Source organism: Indicator indicator, chromosome 5 (genome assembly GCF_027791375.1).
Source record: "Indicator indicator isolate 239-I01 chromosome 5, UM_Iind_1.1, whole genome shotgun sequence".
Taxonomy (NCBI): domain Eukaryota; kingdom Metazoa; phylum Chordata; class Aves; order Piciformes; family Indicatoridae; genus Indicator; species Indicator indicator.
This window is the reverse complement of record NC_072014.1, coordinates 43,041,313-43,059,659: the sequence shown is the minus strand read 5'-3', so window position 1 is coordinate 43,059,659 and position 18,347 is coordinate 43,041,313.

The window sequence follows — 18,347 nt, the reverse complement described above, 5'->3', positions numbered from 1 at the left end:
ATCTTCATTTATTGTCAGTAGATTTCTAACATGTTTTGTTTTTAAACAGCATGATGAACATATTTTATCAGAATATATTAGCTGTGCCCATTTAATAAGAGGGAGATTGATGGGACCTCTCCTTTTATTCCTCCATACAGGGCAGAGCCCAGTCGTAAGAGCTCAGGGAAGGAAATCTCTTGGGTGTTCCTTCTTCAGCAATACCTTTGCTTTTCTGGGACATAGTTTCTCCTCTTTGGACTTTCATTAGCCACTCCTCCCCAAATCTCTGCCATAGAAATTTAAGAGTGATCTCAAGCTTTAGCATCATTCACCTGATGAGAACATGAGAAGAGCAACCTCACCCCAAGGACACCATTGGCATGCCTAGCATCTGCTCAGGTTTCCCCTCCCTGTTTTACTCATTATTTGGTTCAAAGCCAACACAGAGTTCGTTGCCTGGAATTGGCAGGGGAAGAGATCTGAAGAAAGGACATTCTCCTCCAGGCAAAAGGCAGAATATGGCCCAGGCAGGCAGGTCACAGAGGTGTATCCCTGACCCCATACTCCAGGCACAGCACAGCATCACCACCTCCAGCACAGAGGGCATTTCTGGCTCTCAGATCAGATCACTTGGCAATCAAAGGGTTACTAAGGGCAAAGGAGGCCAGAAAACAGAAACACTTCCTTCTCCACTCTGAAAAACTCTCAATATTGCCCTAAAAAATAAAAATGCTTTTTTTCTTAGGGAGCAAGCATCTAAATACACACTTGTCTCTGCCCCATTCCTGATGGCAACCTCACTCCACCACCAGCACCTGCAGAGCCAAAGCCCAGCTCCAATCTTTCCTAGACCCAACTCTTCAGGTACTTTCCTTCAAAAATTTTAAAGGCCACAGTTTTACAAGTTGGCCACAGCCACTTCTGCAGAAGAGCTGCAGAAGGTCAAACCTTGGCAGGTATATGACCCCATTGGCCTCACAGGCAACACGAGTTTTAAGTGGTGTTTCCTCTCCAGGTATGGGCAGGCATATTATCACCAGCTAATGAAATTCACACACATGGCTCCCACTTACTGCCTCTGAAGGATATCCTTTTGGATGTTTTGTGGTCCATCAGATGTTGACATCTAAGAACATATTAGCCTGCTTTTTATTCTTCTTGTAATTAGAAACAATGTTCAGGCTACTGAGAGAATTACGAAGATCAATATTAATGAGCTTTTGGGCTGTTATTAGACAGTGTCAGGCCACAATTCCAAAGTATTCTGGCTTAGCTTGCCAGGGTTTGGGGGTTTGTCTCTTGCCTGGTTTTAAACACTAACAGCTTTCTCAGACAAAAAAGTGGTAGGTCTATCTATGCATTTAAAGTGGCCAATTTTGAAACCTCAGCTTATACCAATAATTATACATCCCTGCTCCTAAAACAAACCAAATGAGTTCTAGAGATTAGATTACTCCACAAAATACAGTTTTGAGGGATGTGCTTACTTTTAATATAAGCAGTTGCTTTAAAGGGCACTGATTTCTGCAGCACAAAGTTCACAGCCGGGTCCCCACAGGTCCCAAATGTAAACACTATCTGCAAAGCTCATATGCTTCAGATTTCACAATAGCTTTACAGAATACATTTAACATAAGAGAAAACAGAGCTAGGCTTGACACTTCATCTTTTTGACAGAGAGGTGTCAATAGAGAGATGCTGACAAGAAAGTGGACTGCAGCCCATGCAACTTTATTACTGAAGTATGGAGGGACTGCTTTGTGTTATTAAAGCATCAGTGCACTCCTGCTGGCTTTTTATTTTCCTCAAAGAATCCTAGAATGGTTTAGGTTGGAAGGGACCTCAGAGCTCATCTCCTCCAACCTCCCCACCATGCCCAGGGACACCTCTCAACCAGACTCAGCTGCTCAAGGTCTCATCCAGCCTGGCCTGCAACACCCCCAGGCAGGAGGCAGCCACAGCCTCCCTGGGCAGCCTGTGCCAGAGTCTCACCACCCTCACACTCAAGAACTTCTTCCTCTAGCTCCACTCTAACCCTGCTCTGCCTCAGCTTCAAACCATTGCCCCTTGGCCTGTCTCTAGACACCCTCAGCAAAAGTCCCTCTGCAGCCTTCCTGCAGGATCCCTTCAGGTCCTGGCAGGCAGCTCTAAGGTCCCTCTGGAGCCTTCTCTTCTCCATGCTGAACACCTCCAGTTCCCTCAGCCTGGCCTCACAGCAGAGCTGCTCCAGCCCTTGGATCATCTTTGTGGCCCTCTTCTGGACTTGCTCCAACAGCTCTGTGTCTTTCTTATGCTGGAGACACCAGAACTGGAGGCAGTATTTTCTTTACAGTGGTACAAATTTCTGTTGGGATGGGCTGCTTTAAATCATCAGTTATTTTTCAGTTGGAAAAATAAAATAAAGAATCCTTTAAGTCTAGACTCCTGCAGGTGAATGTCAAGTCTACCCATGCAGACCTGAAGTCCACCCATGCAGACCTGAAGTCCCACAGCATGTTACTACTCATGTCTATAAAAATTGGATCTGGGTCATCCATGAATTCTTCACTAATACCTTCATTCCAAAAGCCAGTGCTTCAAGGAAGCACCTCTATTTTCAGGAAAGAAAGGCTGGAGATTGATTTCCCTATGGCTTACAAAAGACAATACTTGCAGATGCCAGATGTTGCTGCTTATCTCTACACCTATTCAGAAATACAAGCTTTTTCTTGGTTCTGAAGCACTGTGGAAGCTGTTAAGGTTTGTTTGCTGTGGCAGGGGTTTTTCCCTTTTTTTGTTGTTTTTGTTTTCTTTTGGTTAGTGGGTTTGGTTTTGCTTTGTTTTGTTGGTTTTTGGTTTGTTTTTTTTGTTTTTGTTTTTGTACTGGACATGGCCTTTCTTGCTCCCTACCAAATAAAATAAACCTGCAATTTAACCAGTAGCCTTCCCTGCCTCTCTATTTCCACTATCCACTTCTCGTTTGTTTGTCTCCCTGAGGCTGCAATCCCAAATAAAAGCAGCATTCAGCAGGCACATGTATCATCAAAAGCTGTTAGTCTCTGATAAGCTCTGCAGCACCTGGTCACCTGAAGTTGTAAGAGACTTTCCCAGGCATGAGATTTTGCAAATTTAATTCAAAGTAAAAACCACAATAAAACAAGGAGATAGCCTACTGGAGGTGCCAAGGTGAAATCAGAAACAAACAAGTACAATAACCACTCTGCTTGTCCCTGGTACAAACAAAGCCCACAGCCAGCTTCACAGGCATTGCATGAGATACATTCAAAGATTGCCACTTAGGTGGGGCACCTTTTCCACACAACATGAATCAGGACAGCAACTGGAATGACAGATAAGGGAAGTAGTGAAATGATTTGTACGTCTGCACAATCAGGCAGCGGTGACCGCTTCAAGATGATCATCCTCAACAGACTGGCAGTTCCTCCCCAAAATCAGACAGAGAGTCATTAGCTGGCTTCAAGAGCAAGCATTCTACAGTGTTAATTTACTCCTAGAACCAAGGACATGCTGTGCTATCTTTGGAAAAAACCTGGCTACTGTGGGACTACGCAGGCTGTTGATCTATTACGCTCTGACATTTTTCATTAAGATATATAAACTTGTAGGAGACACTCTCTTAAATCTGCATATTTGCATCATGCCTTTCATAGGCACATAAACAGCCTTTTACAATGCATTTAAATTATTTTGAGCTGCTGGATTAGCAAATGCAATGCAGAAGCAGCCTCCAAGTTGTGCCATACCTACAAGCTCTTTAGTGCTTAATTTATGCAAATGCTTTTAGTCATATTCCTAAGATTCACAGTCACGTAGTAAGTTCATTTGACTTTTGAAGTCTTGCAAGTCATCTTCAGAGCACAGAAAGAAAAAAAAAATCTTGGAGTTTAGGTGTATCACAACTTGTTGCAAGGCACTTTTAACATGCTGTGCTATCATTGTGATAAGACAGGCCACCAATTAATGTAAATCAGCAGAGTTTCGTTGAGGAGCGTTGAACGATTCTAACTGACATCAAATCATAACATGATTCATAGTGTTTTACTCATTACTGAATACCACTAATTGGTTAGGGGAGTTCTGCTACTTTCAGTAAAAGAAACAATTTGTTATGATGGAAATGGATGAATAGAACCAGCACTGCTCCAGAGCAAAAGGTAGTGGTGGCATTAGAAATACAAGCAGGTTTTTGTACACTCGGATGTGCTTTAAATACTGAGCCTCACAGGTTGGATTGGAGCAGCATTTCAGAATTCTGTCATCTTCTGTTGACAACCATCTGCTTCAAAGCTTCTCACTGCTCCAAGAGTAGCCAAAAGTGGGTATTGACAGACAGCATTTCTACTCAGAAAGGAAACTATTCATAGGACAAAGGAAGTGACAATGGCTGAGACCTGGCCATACTCGCCTAGAAACCTGGGGGGAATAAATAGGTAAACTGCAGAAACCTAGATCTGACGCTCTCCTGTGGTATTTCTGGAGATGTGCAGTTTGCAGGTCCCTGAAGACACAGAAGTGGCAGATTAGCTGCCATCAGTTCTCCAGGAGTATAATCTACAGAGTAAATGGGTAATATTGTGTCCTGTCAACTCTGCTCAAGTCACAGCCCTTTGAAACCCAGAGCAAGAACTGTAACGTAGCAAGAGCAAGCTAAAGGATTCATTCACACGGGTCTGTGCAGGCACACTGACCAGAACAGCTTGCTTCAGTTTGAAGAAATGGGATAATGGGCCACTTGGGTCAGGGTGTAGGATTATGTCTCCTCAAAAAAGACCTGGAAATCCCAACTTTGCCATACTCAGCAATAGCATCTTCCATGGCTCTCCCTATATACCCAAGCATTTCTATACACATATATGTATGTGCAATACAATCTCAGAAGTGGCTTACAGCAGCCCTGGACCATTAACTGCTGCAGTCAGGTTAGACATGGCCTGCAAAACATCATCTTGCTCCCAAGTAGCCTTGCTTTGTTTCAGCCAAAGCCATAAAAGCAATTCAACCCAACAAGCACCAGGCATGGGACAGTGCTTTAGTTTTCATGCTGCATTAGATATGTTTCAACATTGCAACCTCAAATGTTTTGCCTAAGACATCTGTAAGACCACACTCCTATGCTGGAGCCATTCATTTCTCTCTATAATCTGAATATAAGAATAAACCACTTGGCTTAGAATATGGAACCCAAGAAGAATTCATTTTCATGGCCTCCTTCGCTAATTTCCAAGTCCTTAACTCCCACTGCCAGCAAACATCCCTCAAACAACTTCACCACATGTACACAAAATAAGTTTGGTTTGTTTTTTAGACCAAGCATTTCTGATGAATTTGGAAGTCAGTTCAATTTCCCTCCAGGCAGTACCTGAGCCCCAGCACTTGAGAACACCTAATCTGACTTATCCCTAGTTACACTTTAGGAAAAATTGCTACTTGGAGATAGGTCTGAAAAGAAAGTGAAGCATGCTCATCCCTGGGTAAGTCTGCAAAGATTCAAGGCAAACTGCCATGCTGTGTCACAGAGCACAACCTTTACCTTCCTTCCAGATCACCAAAACCCGCCAAAATTAGGACAAATCTTCCATGATTAAAGACTCATCTACAACACTAGCAGCTTTGTTTGCATTGCACACAACTAGCTTTAAGCCACCTAATGACTTCCAACTAGCAGACCATACACCTCTTGGCACATTGCACTGTCTGGAATTCCTTTTGGTGTTCTAGACTCAAGAGAAGCTGGACTTCTTGGCCAAAAACTATATATATAGATAGATAGATAGATAGAGAGATATTTTAAATTGTAAATGATTAATTTATCATTTCTTTAATACTTTGTAATAATCCTCCAGAAGACAGCTTATTGCATAAACCAAGAAACAGTAATCACAACTTTCATGTATATATTTTCAAATTAGATGGGGGAAATATAAAAGAAGGATCCATTTAAGGAACTCAGGCAAAATTGAATCAAATTTTGAAATAAAAATATTGTAAGAAATACCTATTCCTTGTATAAAAGCCATGGGGCAATAGAGTCAATATAATTTAATTAAAGGTCTTCTAAGATTTTCCAGTGAATTTTAATAACACGTTCCCAAGTTCCTTACTCTTTGATGCAGCCTGATGCTATAACCACCAAGGATGAAAAAAGAATCCATTTCTTTCAGAGGTGTAGACTCAGGTCTGCAATCGATTTGTCAGCACAGCAAAACGTAAATAAACACTGTTCTTCTCCAAAGAAGAAAGAGTCTGGTTGGCAAATGACACACTTTCATTTCATAAGCTCAGTTTTACACAAATACCAACATACTTTGGGTAAATCATTGTTTGCATATGCAAAAGAGCATCCAGCTGGCTATGATCTTACTTCACTCTCTCCTCTTATCGTCACTGCATTTGCAAAGAGAGGCAGGTGTTTGGGGGAAACCTATCCATCACCTAGAAAACTACAGTGATTTTTGTGGCCTTGCATTAGCACCACTTTCTTTTAACTTGTATTTTTTAAGACTGCACAACACTACCGCATCTCTCCAAAAAAGCTAAATTTTGAACAAAGATGTATCACAAATTGCAGCACTGGAGTACTTCCACTGCATAAAGTTTATTCAGAAGAGCCATATTTGAGGAAAAATGCTTTCATGCATAATAAAGGAGGTGGAAATCCAAGTGCTGACCACCAACCACATCACAGCCTCTGAGAATAGCATAAGAAGCAGCCCAAACTATTAGACAATGTCAGATTTGCATTTTTTTAAATGGCTGACAAGACTACTTTTTGCTGTTTTGCAGGCAGGTAAATGAAAAGCACAAAGCATTCCATGAAAGTTGCATGGCCATCTTTCTGTGAGAGTGCAGGCACACGTCCTGTCCACAGAACAGCCTTTCTCTTTGACACAACACCTCCCATGGGAAGTACTGCTTTTGCACACCACTGCACCAGCATTTGCCTTCTGCATGGTCTACCCCACTCCAAAAAAAAACCCCAAACTGCATCTTTCCATTCTCCAAGTTTTCTATTCTCATTTGAGGAAAAACAACAGTGAAGCTTATGAAGAACTATAGGAAAGAGCTAAGGTAGTAAAAAGCTTGAGGAATTAGACATTTTCCTTTCATCCAAAGGCTTAACTTTTATCTTACATCACTTCTCTCATTACACTTACAGCAGAAGCCATTCAGTAGCATCATGCACAAAAGTTCATTTAGATTCACAGAATGGCTTGGGTTGGCAGGCAAAGTCCACCTAGTCCCAACCCCTCAAGGGATGTCCTACTGACTATCAGGCAACTGTCATAGAATGCTTCAGGGTGGAAGGGAGCTTTAAAAGTGGTTCACGAAGTACCAGTTAGGGAATCAGTGACTCTGCTGAGAGTGGAAGAAACAAGAACATGTATTGAATAGCTTTGCAAGGGCTTCACTTGGGTGAAATGCTGGTATATTGATTAAGCACTGTCATAAAAATCACAGAATGCTCTGGATTGGAAGGGACCTTTAAAGGCCCACTAGTCCAACTCCCCTGCGATCAGCAAGAACATCTGCAACTAGAGCAGGTTGCTCAGAGCCCCAAACAACGTGACTGGAATGTATGCAGGGATGGGGCACCTCCCACCTTTAATGCATCTGCAGTCCACAAAGCATTGTTATTATTTAGGAAACTAAATGAGTACATCCTTAATTCTGAAGCAAAGCTGAGTTTCAGCAACTTGATTCCTCTGGAAGGCCACCATCACTGAGCAGGAAGCGGCACATGAGAGGTTCAGGAACGTCCAGTGATTGCAGAAAGAGCATTCCAGGATTCAACATGTCCTATCTAGGACTTGCGATACTGTAATCTCTGTTTTTCCACCTCAGAGAATTAGACTGTATTTCTAACTGAACAGAAATAATCATCTCCAAGTGTATTCCACTTCCAGACTGGCATTACATCATCCCTAAAAGCCTATTACTTAGTTGTACACTCCACAAATTGCAGTGTTTTGTTATTAATATACCATTGCAATTTACTACAAAATGGTCAATGAAAACATGGTTGCTGAAGAGATGTACAACTTTCTTCCTAGCATCCAAATTTATCCTCAGATTTGTAGAGTTCATAAACACCACAGAGAGCCCAATTCCACTTCTACATTTACATACTGCTTGGGAAGCAATGACATATATATAACACCCAAAATGTAATAGACCTATATGACACTTTGCAGGTACATAGAAAAACCCTATTCTTGCTATCAGGAGTTTACAAATTAAATCAGATTAATAATACAGTGAACATACTACTGGCAAAAAGCATGTGTTTATCTCTCTAATGATCCTTCCCAGCTCCCATTAAATCTAATTAAAAGGCACTAACTGAGTTTTATTGGAATTCCAATACCAAGGCCCAATCCTGCTCACACGTAGCCTGGCACCCACAGGAAACAGCCCTTTCCCAGTCTGGAGGCTCTGGAGCTTCCTCATGCACACACAAAGCAGAGATACTCTGTCAGCAGGATCACAGCTGGGTTGGATGGCTGATTTCACAGTAATGAGTCCTGGTTATTTTGCTTTGCCAACTACATGGAAAAGGAAGATTCTGTTTTACAGTGCTGGGAAGTTTGGATTCACCTTGGGAATTTTTCACATCATGGTTAACAACTGACTCACTAGCTGGAATATAACTGCACTTGAAAGTATTTTCAGCTTTTCAATAGAATTTAGGGGGGGAATCAACTTAATTAAAAAAACAAACTAGTGGGTGGGACAGAAGGTGCATAGTCATTATTTGACTAATTATATCAAAAAAGTCCAATTAGTTCCTAATTGCACTTACAAATTTGGGACCTAGTTCTACAGTGTCTACACTCAGTCCAAACTCACACTAAACACAGACTCAATAGTCTGGATGACTTGCATAAAAATAGCCATGTTCCTGCTATTTTCCTCTTTGCTGTTCATCATTAAGAATGTTTTGGGTAAATGCAATTAAAATTAGTTCTCCAAGTAAAATTTGTTTTAATTGCATTTGAAGGAACAAGGCTATTAAGGAGCAGATTAACACATAAAAACCAGGAAAAGCAGCCACATGCTGGGATTCCAAGTATGCTACTGTAACAAAAGCAATGTCTAAATTACTAGCTTTTCTATACATAGCCGTGATTCTAAATTCACAAATTAAAATTACATGCAACCTTCAGTCAATACAATAAAAAGAAACCTGCTTCCTTCAGCTACAAACAACAGATAAAAGGGCAACAGATAACAAGGCACAGGGGGAACACGCGCTTCCAAGCTGCAGATTCAAGGCAGTGTGAGTTTTGCCACTTGCTTTCAATGGAGAAATACTGAGGTTCTTATGAACCTTAAAGGTGTGACATATACTGAAATTTACATACAGCAGTCACCTAACACTTCAAAAGAACCATTATGTGAAGTTGAAGCTTTTCTCTAAGTCTTTGGAGGACAACTACCTCAACCTGCAGGAGCATCAGCAGAAACTGTGGTAAATTAGTAAAAGGTTTGCTACAAAACAAGTTTACATATAGGATTTTTTTCACATCAAACACCTGGTTTTGAAGTTTAAAAAAAATGCATTTTCCCTTCTAAACAGTATGTGTGTTTCTACCGCTTCTCTTTTTATTGTACAAAAGCTCTGGAAAACCACTGAACTGAAAACAACAATTCAGGTAAGAAAGGACGTGTGTGTCAGCTCACAGAAAACCACACACACGTTTTCCTCACACTCCAGAAGTGTCAGGGCTGTCTGCATGCAGCTGAGGACACAGATACATCACTGATTGCCTATAAAATCAGTCACTGAAATTGCACTTGTGGATCTCTCCCATTATTTTGGTCTTCAATTACCTCTTCTCACACATCCTTCTAACTACTGTCCCAAATTCCTCGATCCATTTTCACCCTCCTCTGTAATTTTGTCTTTCCAGTGACAGGTTGGAGAGCGCTTAAGTAACGTTGTTCTTTGGAATAAATAAATAAATGGCAATGTCACTGTGTACTTGAAGCATCTCTTTTGCATGTGAGGCACTAATACTCAATATCTAGTTTCAAGACCTAACTATGAGAACACACAAATATCCGTAGAACAGCACAGAAACAGCTTTGGCTTCCCCCACCGCCCCCCCCCCGAAAGAATACTTTCCAAAAGATGGCCAAGCTGGAGCTCAGCCTGGTGAAGTACAGCAATGCTTGGTAAATCCAGGTTCAAACACTAAGCTGCATTAAGTGAAACAATTGTAAAGCCTCCTGATGTACTTCATTGTTGCCTGCTGTGATACCTTACCAGGGAATGAAGGCCATCCGTAGACATCACAAGGAGACAGATTTATTTCATCTAGTTTGTGTTTCTGCTACTGGGGTGAGTAATCCAGCTGAACCTTAAACCTGGATATTCCATTTCAAAGTAATTTGTTTCCAGCCTTCACTTACATATGGTCAAAGGAGACTGTGAAACAATAAATTCCCTGCTAAGTAGAGGAGAGACACAAGTTTTGGAAGCATTTGTGACTCCAGAGAGGAGTAATACTCATGAACATTTGTCTTTCCTTCTTTAATACAGCTTAAAAATAACTAAAGAAAGAAAAAAAGAAAATAAAAAATGTGGAATTTGGGTTTTTCCCAAATTTCTGACAGTATTTTCCCCAGTCAATACAAAGCCTACATTTACAGGAGGATCTCTTGCAAGACCTTGCTGATGAGCTGTTTCATCACATCAGCACCTGAAGGACAGATCCAAAACAGTATAGCCACATGTGAAGTCCATAGCCAGATGGGAGAGATCTGCCACCAAACCCAAACCAACCAGCACCTTCACCAGACAGCAAGTCAATGAATACTGAGCAATGCACTCACTGACACAACATCTCAGTGACAACACCACACCGTTGGGAAGGTTATCCACATCATGCTCCTGTTTGTTACCCAAGGCATCTATGTAATTTGGGTAACCTCTGGGTGATCATGCCAGTTGTTAGCACGTGGATTCCATTCCACAACAGCAAAGATACAAAAATCAAACAAGTATGACCAAAAAAAAAAAGAGTATAGGAGCCCAGGCATGAAGCCAAGGTGAAGCTCCAAAGCTGGAGAAAGCTGAAACACACCCACCAGAGCTATAGAGCAGCTCAGGAGGTGGAGATGGGACTTGTGAAGTTCCCTTGCATATCTTTAGGGACAGCAGGTAACAAATGTAGGCTTCTCAGCTTCCTAAGCTGTCAGCAAGGTTTTTCTCAGGCTTCTGAATTTCATTTATTGCAACAGTTGCAACTCCTTCACAGGATAACTGCAAGGGAATCTGAGTCCAAGAGCTTTCTCAGGAGGAGACTGACTGAAGCGTAAGAAATGGTATCTCATCACGGCTTAAAAGGTACAACCCTCAACTGCAGGACTTCTCCCTTAGCCTATCACCCTCCTGTGGCTGGATTCCCTTCATTTTCTTTCTCCATCTCATTTCCAGCTCCCCATCTCCATATCATTTTCTTCTCCAATTTTTTATTTCATATATATATATCCACACACACCAGAAAAAAAAAAAAAAAAAAAAGGGTAACCTGGTTGAGGACAGACCTGACAGACTGGAAGAATGTTATTGTATTTCAAACCTCAAGAAATGGTTTAGATAATTAAAACTTCACTGGGCTTCAGCACCACCACACCTTATTTTTTTTTCACCCGTTGATGTTATCCACTGGTCCCACCTCTTTTTTCCACACTGGTCTAACAGAAGGTGTCACCTCTCCCTACAGCCCCTCTCTAATATTTGATATTACCATGGCTACCACAACACTGCTATTAACACAACCTGTGACATTTTCCCAATTCTCTTATTACCAATGGTGAGCCTCAGTGCTTTCCAAATTCCAGTGCCTTTCACATACATTAAGCTTAGCACACTCCAGTGACTCAGAATTTTCTCCTGTAAAAGAAAATCAGCTTGGTATGGTCAATAATTTTTGCAGTGTATCATAAAGTATATCTGATGTGCAAATGCAATTCTCTTTCTGGATGCCTCATCCTGAATCCCTTTTAGGTTGAGACTACTTGACATATTTTAAACAAAATGCCTTTTAAGTCCTAATTTGTACTCCACTCACTTCTGATAAGACATGACATTATGATATGATGAGTTAGTTGATTCTAAGTAAATTTGATTTATCCCACTTTTCAGGCTGGTATGATTTACAAGGATGTTTGTTGCCTTTTAAGATGGGATTGATTTTAATACTACCTGACAGCACTCTCTCTGTGTGTCTGTGTGTGTTTGAGAAACACTAACATCAGAGCAAGGTAACTACAAAAAACAAAAGAAAAAGGAAAATTAAGCAAAATTTAAACACCAGAGATTAATATTCATGAATCATTGGCAGCTGTTTATCTCCATCAAGGAAGACAGAGTGACAAATCAGCTTCCAGAACAATTCCACAAAACGTTGGAAAGTTTGATTTTTATTCATCAGATTCAGATGCACACTGCAGCTGCTGAAACACAATCTGACCATTTTGTGAATACCGTGGAAAGTTCTTGAAATATTTTCCATCAAGCAAGCACTATCACCATCATGAATCTTTATCTATCAAAGTAAAAGCATACAGACCCTTCATAAAACTGAAAGATTTTCCAAGAACCTTTCCTATCTGGCTGCCCAGGTGCCATTATACTGAACACCAGCCTCGTCTCTTCGCAATACCCTTGTGCCTTACGATGCAGTGTTTTAAACATGCAAGTTTGTGATGCTGCAGCAATACTTTCCCCTCTGATAGGTAGTTATTTCTGAATTTTACAGCATGAATCACCTATGTAATTCTGATAGCCACGCAGGAAAGGGACCGGAGAGGTTTGATAGTTCGACTGAAGCAGAAATCTGCACCCCAGACTGACTATTTAGAGGCATCTGCACCTCACCCAAATGAGTTGTAGGCAGTTAGTAAACAATTTAGCAGGTAGTGCATATGTGATGGAGAGGAGCTGGATGACTAACGGTGAGAATTCAATGCTTTACAGAGTTGTATTCCCATTGACATCTAGCTAAATCCTCGCAGACTGGGTACCACAACATTCAGAGCAGTCTCGTTCATGAGAGCAGGCAGTTTTGAAGCAAAACGGCTACAAACAAGCCGACAAGGCTATTTTCTGATGAGCAGTGGTTTTTACAGCGGTAAGAAAACCTGAGTCAGAGCGGCACGCTGCCATTCCTGCACCTGAGCAGAACAGAAGGGAGACTTCAGCCGTACTTAAAAATTCAATTCGAACATTTTTCCGGGGATATAAAGGAGGTTTGGTAACAGCACCAAATGCGACAAGAAACCCTGAAACTAACTCCGGCAGGAGGATCGCTACTCTCTTTGATCAGAGACTTCTCCTGAGGAGAAAGAGTTGCAACTTCTGAAATTTTCCACACCTCAGCTGAGGGGTCCTGAGCTCCCTCTCCAACCCCGGCTCTGCCGAGCGCAGCAGCTGCCCGCTGCCCAAACACAAGCTCAGACATTAAGCGGGTGGCAGCTCGGCAAAATTGAGGGAAGGAACTTTTGAAACCTCGGGGAAGCGGAGGGCATTCGCCGTCTCTGCGGTACGCGGCCGCCCAGCCCCGGGGCTCGCTCCGACAGGGAGCTCGCGGCCGGTGCCACCGCTCAGGCACTGGCAGGCGGCCGGCACCGGACCCCCGCAATGACCACCCGCCGTGCTTGCTTAGATTCCAGCCGTAATTCAGAGCCAGTGCGTTTAACCGGAATCACCGGGAAGGAGGCACATCCCTAAACCCAGACCACCGAGACTGGGCACATCCCTGAACCCGCACCACATCCCTCAGGCTGAATCACTGCGGAGGGGCACATCCCTCACGACTGATCACTGGGGGTCCACAGCCTTCTACCCCCTCTGCTCGTTCTAATTTGCTTGCTGCCGTCGCCGAGCTCGCCCAGCTCTCGCTCTGCCGAGCGCTGCAGCCCCGCACGCCGCTCCCGGCACCCAAGTTTGCGCGGAGTGCTCCGCGGCCGCGCCCGCCCCGCGCAGCGCAGCACAGCACAGCACAGAGGGGTAGAGATGCGCGCAAGGCACCGTAAAACTTCCCAAGGTGAAGCCGGTACCGGCGGAAAGTTCACCGGGCCGTGCGTAAGGGGCGAGCCCTGGCTCCGCGTTCCACCGCGGCCGCTCCTTACCTCCGCCGGCTCCCGCTGCCAGCGCCGCGGTGACGGGCGGTAATCCCCAGAGCGTCGCCAGGGTCAGGAGGAGCGCGGACATCGCGGCGAACCGCGCCGCGGAAGGATGCAAGGAAGGAGCGAGCGAAGGAGCCTGGCTACCGGCCGGCCGCGGGTGCGAAGCCTCTGCGGGAAGTCGCCGCCGCGCTGTCACTTTTCAACGCGGAGCGCGGCTAGGATCGCCTCACGCAGCGAGCGGGCAGCGCGGGGCGCCGGCGGCCGGCAGCGCCGCGCTCCGCCTCCCGGCCCCTCCCCCCTCCGCGCCCCGCCCGCGCCCCGCCCACTCCCCGCGCCCGCGGAGTGCCAGGCGCGAAGCGCGTGCGGGAGAAGGCGGGAAGGGGCTGCTCGATCTTTGCTGTTAGCGCTCGCTTGGGGGTTGAGTTGTTGGGGGGGTTGTAAGATTTGAGGTAGTTTTTGTTTGGTTCGGAAAGATGAAGCTCAGGAAGGCTCGGGTGGCACGGGGGTGAGTCAGCAGAAAGGGAAAATTATTAGGAAACCCACAGACTCTCTTGCCTTGTTAAGCTGCAGGGACGAAAGCGCCGTGAGAAGGCTCCAGGCTTCTCCTCTCTCTAAATACGGAGTTGAGACCCAAAGCAGCTCTGACAAACTTGGCTGCAGCTGATGACGGTCCTTGAAGTAGCCCTGAGCAGCAGCGAGCTCACGTCTGGTGTTTGCTCCCCGCTTTGCGCGGCTGCAGTGTAACTTTTATGTTACATAGGTGTGTTACCGTGAGGTTGGCACGTAACACAAACACGGCTGGCTTGTCACAAGCTCACATCTTTGTTTTTCTTAACACCAAGTCCTTTAGCAGATGAAAGGTGATAAAGCTTATACATTATCCTCAGGTACTCGTTTTCCCCAAAGACAGCGAAGTGCTGAAATTGACCACTGAGATCTTTCCATTTCAAGGGTAAAGCCTCAATCCTTCTAACTTTGTGTTTGTATTCCCCCACACAGAACCTAAACATCTCTGACATGAAGCAATACAGCCAAGAGACTTTCAGGGGCACAAAGACCAGGCAGTGCTGAAGGACAGAATAATACATAACCTAGGAGAACTATGAAATACTCTGTTAATTCTGTTGGAGGAAAAAACGTGCTACGGCTGCCAAAAACCTCAAAAAGAGGAGAAATATGAAATTTTTCTGTTGAAATGGGGGAAGGACCCTGCGATACAGCTGCCCAAAGCCTGAAAAAGAGGAGAAATATGAAATATTTCTGTTGAAATGGGGGAAGGACCCTGTGATATGACTGCCCAAAGCCTGGAAAAAGAGGAGAAATATGAAATATATCTGTTGAAATGGAGGAAGGACCCTGTGATATGGCTGCCCAAAGCCTGAAAAAGAGGAGAAATATGAAATATTTCTGTTGAAATGGGGGGAGGACCCTGTGATATGACTGCCCAAAGCCTGGAAAAAGAGGAGAAATATGAAATATATCTGTTGAAATGGAGGAAGGACCCTGTGATATGGCTGCCCAAAGCCTGAAAAAGAGGAGAAATATGAAATATTTCTGTTGAAATGGGGGGAGGACCCTGTGATATGACTGCCCAAAGCCTGGAAAAAGAGGAGAAATATGAAATATATCTGTGGAAATGGGGGAAGGACCCTATGATATGGCTGCCCAAAACCTGCCAAACCCAGTCCTAGCCCCAGGGACTCCTATGAGGTCAGGGCCTGGCAATGCTCACAGAAGGTTACCGGTAGCTTTATTACTGCAAATAATTTACAGCTGAGGGGAAAAATCCAGTTGGATCAAGTTCTGCATTTATCTTCTGTCTTCAAAGCCTATGTAATTCCCCCACAGTCAATTAGTATTTATACAGCCATAACTGAGCAGAATTATAGATCCCCGTGCAGAAAACCTTTGCTAATGCAGGAATGAGCAGATCCGAATTAAGGTGAAAAAAAATCTGGCAGTGTCCATGGTCTGAGGCATCAGTTGCTTTTATAACCCAAAATGAAGTCATGCTGAATGTCACACTGAGACATTATTCCACCACATTTACAGATGAGATTGCTTTGTGTCCTCCTATAAACCACCAGAGCCACCTATACATCTCTTCCACATTGATTATGATTTTTATTTGAGTAACCTTTTGCATTTCGAATATGAAAATATGTAGATTCAGGAGCCAAATGAGAAAATGTGTGAAGGAAAACTGGGAAATTCCAAGTTGTGAGGAACTCCTGCTTAAATCTGCAGCATTTTCCACATGCCAGGACTGCCACGTGGTATAAAGGCACATGTATTTGCAAGTGAACATGCTATGCCTGTGCTCTTGGGATGCAGAACCGTCTTTACGGGATCGTCTTCTTTCGTCTTGACTTCCGGCATCTTCTGCAAAAGTCCCAAGGTCTGCAAGGTTAGGAGTGGTCATGCTTTTCTTCCAAACCTTACCTGCTAATTGGCATGCTGCCCTTTTGGGCCTTCTCACAAAAAGAAAAATCAACTAAAATCCTTCTTTTCACCAATCTGATGCTTTCTCTCTAATTTGCTGCTTTTCAGTCTTATCCCGTGCTTATTTAACTAACAGTCCTCACTACTCTTCCTAAATAATTTCCTTTAATGATACGGTGCAATTTACTGCCCATTTTAGCCGTGATGAGAGCCTTTGAAGAATTAATTGATCTTGCTTTCAGTGCTGCAGATCACGTGTGCACCTAAACTTATTAAAATATGGAAGTAATGTGGAGAGTAAAAGTTGTTGGCCTCCTTGTTTACGGGACATAAAGTGTCGATATGGAGAACGCAGGCAGAATTATGACTAAAAAGGCAATTACCTTAAGTAATTTGTGGAATTACTGCTGGAAAAAAGAAAGAAGAATGTACCTTGCTTTAAGATGGCGCTACAAGGCAATAATCATCGTAAGAAGCTTGGATTTCAAATACAGGCTGTTGAACAAATACCAGCTGACCTTTGATAAGTCATTCTCCCCAGCTCCGTTTCCATTAAACATCCCTTGCTGTGAAGTAATGGGATGTCTCTATAAGATGGGGTGAGAAGACTTCAACAACAGGGAAAAAAATGCATAAGAGTAACTGGCATTCTTCTATCTCCTTTCCACCTCAAAAAGCTTTATGAAAGTTTTATTGTGTATCTTCTCTGAATAACCCTGTTACAAATGCTTGCTGAAGTGACCAGAGACAGAATCTAAGCTGGTATCTATACATATATTATGATTCAAATGCTTCAGGCAATCACCTGCTGTTCAACATGCTTTTGCTGTATCTCAGACCTGAGAAAAAAATAAAGGAAATGGAGATTTTAGCTGGATACAGTTCTGTGTTCCCAGCCTCCCTGCTGTTGTTTGTATGCACACAACTTTCAGATTTCTACGTGGTGGGTGAACATGGAGGCACACAGAACTGATGGCAGACACATGGATCAGGAGCCAGATCAGGTCGTCAAATATTTATTGAAGTCTCCAGTCACTCCCGTTGGAAAGAACCAAACCAGAAGCACCGGGCTGTTGAAGTGAGAGCAGATGCAGAGGAGAGAGACACAAAAGGTACTGAGCATGTGGAAATGTTTTTTATTTGCTACAGCCAAAAAAGTGTTTGTTATGTAGGAGACTAGAGTAACTTGCTGGACAGAAGATTCAAAGTTAAATATGCTGTTAGAGATCCTACAGTGCTCTGTTAACTCCTTCCTCCTAGTCAGAGTTATTAGCACTGACAGGTTAAATAAATGAATTCATCAAGCTATAGAATATTATGAAATCTCTTATTGAGATAAATTAAACAAAGTAGAGCCAATCATTTGTACTCGCTGGTGTAACACAGCACAGGAATATTAATTATCAGCCAAAGGTAATTCTGACATTCGTCACTATGAAACTACCTTGATTGCATCACGGAGAATTGGGTTGTGCTGTTCCTTATTTATTGTGTATCGGCTGTGGCCTTTCAGCAGGCATGGGGGCAGGTAGGAAAGGTCACATTGATGATTCCCTCACTGCCCGGTGTGACAGGAGGTGAGCTAGGGGATGCTGTGGATGTGGGGCAGTAGGTACAGATGTTGCTGGCAATGTGTGTGGTGCTTTGGAGAGCATCGTGGGTGCCCAGCCAGGTTGCTAGGGGATGGTGCTGGCAGCCAGTCTGAAGGCAGTCGGGTGCCCTGCCCTGTCCCACCAGACAGAGAAAAGTTGCCAGGCAGCAGCTGACACAGGAGCAAAAAGTAGTAA